The sequence below is a fragment of the Cynocephalus volans genome, chromosome 11 (genome assembly GCF_027409185.1).
Source record: "Cynocephalus volans isolate mCynVol1 chromosome 11, mCynVol1.pri, whole genome shotgun sequence".
Lineage (NCBI taxonomy): Eukaryota > Metazoa > Chordata > Mammalia > Dermoptera > Cynocephalidae > Cynocephalus > Cynocephalus volans.
Window position 1 is genome coordinate 103832579 of NC_084470.1, and position 5851 is coordinate 103838429.

Genomic DNA, 5851 nt, shown 5'->3' on the forward strand with positions numbered 1-5851 from the left:
GGCACTGGGGGTCCCACAGGGATCTAGCATGGGGAGTCGTTCTGGGGACCAGGCAGGGGACCCCGGACACCCCTTGGCCCTGCAGAGTAGCCGGTAAGAACTTCCCATGGTGCCCGGGCCGGTGGAAAAGGCATCCAGGGAAAGGTCTTGGGTCCGACGGTGAAGACCTCAGGGGGCACTGCTGGCTCCTAGCCTCGTCCCGGCTCCTGCGAAGCAGGGGGTCGTAGGGTGGTGCCCAGCAGCACCCCGCTCCTCCCCGGCCTGAAGACCCACCCAGGCCACCCCAGGGGCCCCAGAGGATGCACCTGGCCGGGGAAGGCGGGCAACGGCTGGTCGTCCAGGGTCAGATCTGCGCCCACCAAGCGCAGCAGCCCGGCCCACGGGTGCTCACGCTCGCCGCCGCCCTCCTGGAGGAACCAGGGCCCGCGGCGCCAGGGGACCTGGGGCTGCATGGAGGGATCGAGCCGGGGCGGATGTCAGCAGGGCGGGAGCGCGCTGGGGGGGGGGGGTGTCAGGGCGTCGGGTGCGCGCTCGGGGGCGGAGCGCGCCGGGGCGGTCAGGGAGGCGGGGGCGGGCACGGCGCGCTGCGGGAAGCGGGTGGGAGCGTGAAGCGCTCGGCCGGTGTCGCCTACTCCCCGTACCCGGAGGCCCCTCCAGCGGCGCCGCCGCCCCACCCGGCCCGAGGGCAGCCTCCGGCGGCTCAGCCTCCGCCGCCTGCATCCGCCTGAGCGCGTCCGGCGAAGTGGGGCCCCCGACCCCGCCCGCCACACGCGATGCCATAACCCCGCCCACAGGGGGACCCGCCTCCCGCTTTGGGGACACCGTGTCAGGTGTCCTGACTCCAGCCTTTGGGGAAACTGAGGACGGGGTTTCTTCCTCCTACGCAGAGGTGGACGCGGGTGCGGGAGCCCCATCTTCCAGCTGAGGGGGAGGGTGGTGGGACAGGCCTGAGCCCGCTGTGTCACCTCATTAATCCCGGGTGTTGGGCTCACCCGGCCCTGCTGCCCCTGGCTGCGCTGCACAGTTCCGTGCCTCAGTTTCCAGCTCTGTAGACGGGGCTGTCCTTCCCAGGAGGACTCCACCAGCAGGCAAAGCACCTAAATCACTTAGGGTCGCCTTTGCCACCACATTTCCCTACACAGTTCCTTACACAGTTCCCTTAAATAAGAAAGTAAAGGGACAGAGTGGACGTGACTAACCAGGGCCCAGGGGTCCTGCCTAGGAGAGGGGACGGGACCTTGGGGGCTGGGAAGCGGCTTCCCTGAAATCCCATTTCCTGCCTGGGCCCCAGCGCTCTGCCAAGCCACTTCACAGTCGACCACTTGGTGGCAGCAGATGCCCAGGCACCCTCCTGCAGCTCTGGGCTGTGTCCAGTACCCCAGGGCCCACCATCCCCACTCCCCTGCAGGCACGCTTGGTCCCTGGGTGACCCCCACCCCCACTGGGACTGGGGTCTGCAGGGCACGGATGGTAGCCAGCTCCTCTCCATGGGCCCCCTCACCTCCCTTGCCCCAGCAGCTCCTGCAGGACACCCCACCAACCTTGGCCCCTTTCCCCGCCTCCCTCACCAAGCCCGGGGTCATGCACGCGCGTTCTTTCCAGCACTCTAGCATGGGCCAGACCCTGAGCCAAGGCCTCTTGAGTGGCCCGCCATCCTACAAGGGGCCCCGGCTTGGAGGTGGGAGGTCGGTGTCCAGGGTAGGGGGCAGGGCAGGGTGCGGACTGATGGGGTCGTTTGTTCCCCGGAGACCTCAAGAGTGTGAGCAGGTTTAATCACCAAACATTGCCTGAGTGTCTACCTGTGCTGTGGAGACCCCTAGCAGGATGAGATGGCTTCTCCATCCCCAGAACCCACCCAACTAAGCTCCACCAAGTAAGTGCTGCCCAGGCAGATCAGAAAGGGCTGCCGTGGCCAAGGTGGCCTGGAGGGACCTAGAGGAGGCAACCTGAGACTAGGCCTGCTCCGAGGTGAGGGAAGCCCAGGTGGGGGTCTCCAGGTCCCTGCAGTGTCAGCCCCGTGTCTGGCACATTGTAGGTGCCAGCTGACCAAGGACTCCCCAATGGCCTGTGTCCAGGTTTCCCTACACAACCCCTGCTGGCCCTGGATTCAGCCTCGAAGCTTCAGGGCCTCTCCTGGGAATGTCACCATGCTTCTGCAAGGTGGCCTTGGGACGTCCGAGAGCACTGGCACCCACCTTCCAAGGCAGGAGGAAAGCTCGCAAGGACTGGAGTGTTTGCTCGGCTCCCAGGGCCGTGCTGGGGAGCTGTGTCCTTGCCCCTTGCTCTTCTTTTCTCCCTCTGCTGCCCCCCACCCACTTTCCTGTCCCTCACATGGCCTCATGATCCTGTGCCAGCCCATCAGGCCACAAGATGCAATGCCAGCCTGCCATGGACTGGCCTCTGGAGATGGGCTCCAAGTCCCTGGCCCTGCTCTTGCGCTGTGCTGTGTCTCCCCGGCAGGGCTTGGCAGCCCCTGGAGGAGAGATGGACGGTGCCCAGCAGGAACGTAGGAGGGACACCTCTGTGTGCAGCTGCTGCTCCTGAACAGGGGCTTTTCTGGATGGGAGGACCCAACCCCTTCCCTGCACTGGGAACCTGAACACAGGAGCTTTCCTGGAGTCTTCAGCATCCTGGCCCTTCCCATCCCCCAATCCCCCACACAAGTGTCCCAGCCACTTGGCCCAAGAGGGGCAGAGCGAGGTGGGAGCAGGGAGGAGTCTCAAGTGGCCAGGACCCAGGACGACCAGGCTGACCCGAAGGCTGACCCAGAAAGGCTGAGGGCTCCTTAGGGAGCTCTCACCACAGGGGCCCCGAGGCCAGGGAGGCGGGGCATGGACGGTGGGGCACCCCACTCTCCTTGAGCCTTAGCCACCAGGGGAGAGGGGCCCAGACCCCAGGCCAGGTCTACACCAGCCGGCAGAACAGAAGGCCTGTGGGCCTATGTTCTGGAGACACAGAGCCAGCAAAATGTGTAAAAGTCATCCTTTTGGGAGCTGGTTTCATCTGCTGCTCAGGATTAATCCCCCTTCCTCCCCCATCACCACTGGAGAGAGTGGGGGTGGGGGCCCCTGTAACCTACAGCCTGGAACGCTCACACAGAGAATGGCGCTGGGGTGACCCCTGCTCCAGGCACGAGGCAGGTGCCCACACTTGTCAGGGAGCCTCTGCCCAAGCCCCCCCTGCGGGTGATTTCCATGATGGCTGCCCGCCTGGGTCTGCACAGGACTGTCCACTCTGAGCCCCCCAGGAAGGGGACACAGGAGCACATGGACCTCCGACAAACCCACCGTCTCCCAGTTGTGCTGTGTTATCAGCAAGACAAGGTCACGGTCACGGTGGTGGAGGTTTAAAAGCTGAACTTGCTGAAAGGCCTTGCTCTTTCCAAACTATCTGCTGAGGTGACGGAGCATTTAGCTGTATTGGAAAATACTTTCTGGTTGGGACTGATGCTTGCATTGTGGAAACCAGTTTTTTATGAGCCAAAATTGATGTTTACAAAAGAATATTTCAGCCTTTTGGAGGAGGCACCCCTCGGGCGAAGGTGAAAGTGCTCAGGTGGCCAGGGTGTCAGAGCCCCTGCACCTGCAGACTGGCCCAGCTGCGAGGCCACCTTACTCTCCTCGGTTTCATCCACCATTAGATGTTTGTGGGTGACGAATCGGACCTGCCCCTCCCCCCAAGGACCCAGTTGCAGAAATGAAGTGAGGTCTGCCAGCCAGCAGATCAAGGTCCATCGTCTCCCATACCTTCCACTGCCAGGGAACAACCGTCTCATTAACGGCGTCCTTGGAGTGGTGTTAGTGGGCTCCTCGCTGCCACAGGGGCACGGTTTGTCTCTGTCCAGTGCTGATTCCCTGGGGTCCCTGCGAGGGTCCTGATCGGCCTCCATACAGGGCAAGGGCCGGTCAGTCACCCATCTGGCAAAACCTGTCAGCCAGACTCCAGCCCAGAGCTATCAGAAGTATCAAGCCCCCTGTGGTTTCCCCACATCCTCCTTTGGTTTCCCGGGGCTTGGTTCTGCCATTGGGCCACCCTGCAAATTGGGTCAGGAAAGCAGCGGAGCCCTAAGGCTGGCAGCGCAGACTTCCAGCTTCCACGTGAACCTATGGTGGGCAGGCATGCTCGCAACACTGGGCTACCGCCACTGTCATCCTGTGGCAGAATGGCACAGCATCCATGCGGGGTGCCCTGGTGGTGCCCGCTTGCTGGGCACGACCGGCCTCCGCCAGAGCGGCTCCTGACACAGCCAGACCGTGGGCTGTGCGCAGCCACACCTGCCGCCTGTGTGTGCCAAGCGGAGAGGCTGCCTGGAGCCAGGTGCGGGGGCATTTACAGGGTGTGGGAGTGCCAGGCAGATGGACTGTGTTGAGACAGTTGCCTAGGAGACCACAGCATCCCCCAGGCATCAGAGTGGGCATCCGGGGGCAGGAGTGAGGGCACACTACGGCATCCCCGGGCATCCAAAGCCTCCTCGTGGCCTGGGGGCAGTCGTGGCCTGGACCTGCCAGTGGTCAGCAGGCTAGAGCTAGCAGTGGGGCACAGCCTCCAGCCCCAACTTCAAGAGCCCAGAAGCAAAGGGACAGCCGGGGTGGGTGACTGGCCTGGTAGAGACAGTGGCTCCATTTCCATGCCCCTGTCCCAGCCACAGCACCCCTCCTGGACACATCCCAATGTGACCACCTCTCTCAGTGGTCCTCACACAGTCCAGGAGTCCCATCACTCCTGCTCAGACCCTCCCACACCCATTCTCCATCCCAGTGTCTCCAGCTCAGGACCTCTGTCCTTGTAGCCCCCCCCCACCGAGTGGCAGGCTCTGACCCTCGGCCCTGCTCTGATGTCCACTCCCCAGCCTCTCTCTGCATCTGCTGCCCTGCTGGGTTCTCCTCCAGCACGTGTGGGACCTGCAGGGCTTGGATGTCAGTTTACCTTTCTAGGAGGGCAGTTCCCAGAGCCACATGGGGTTCCTGGCACAGAAAAGCCAGTGGCCAATCCTCGGGGTGAACGGGACAGGGGAGGACATGGAGACCCCTCAGGATGCCTCTCTTGTGGGAAAATAAGTGAAGCAGAAACCAAGCTTTGGTATTGTTGTGGGTTGAATAGTCAAAATGTCAAAACACTTCCCAAAGTTCATGTCCGCCACGCACCTGTGAGAGTGACCATATCCGGAAATAGGGTCTTTCCAGATGTCATCAAATTAAGATGAGGCCATACTGGGATAGGTTTGCCCCTAAATTTAATATGACATTAAAAAATGGAAATTTGGATAGAGAGACATGGTGAGGAGGCCACGTGAAGATGGAGGCAGAGATTGGAGCGATGCGACCACAAGCCAGGAAATGCCACATGCCACCAGAAGCTGGAAGAGGCAGGAAGTGTCCTCCCTTAGAGCCTTTGGAGGGAGCACGGCCCTCCCAACACGTTGAACTCAGACTTCTAGCTACCAGAACTGTGAGAGAATAAATTTCTGTTGCTTTAAGCCCCCCAGGTTGTGGTCACTTGTTACAGCAGCCCCAGGAGACTCATACGGTGGGCCCTTGGGCCTTTCTGAGCTATCCTGCAACTTGAAAACACTGAACAGTTTGGGTGGGTGGAGCTGAGCATCGTGAGCCCTGGGGTCTCATCCTGCTAACCCCCTCATCACCCCCCCCCAAAAAAGCTGAGAAAGCCTCTACCATCACCACAAAGCTCTGGCCTCAGAGCTGGGAGGGGATGGCAGATCCTTGACCATCCAGGAAATCCTCTGTGGGTCAAGAGGGTGGTCAGGAGCCCTCCTCTGGACTTGCTAAGGAAAGTGGTTTCTCGGCTCCAGTGGAGTCAGCTTTGCCCCCAATCCAGTGCCTTTTTACAGGGA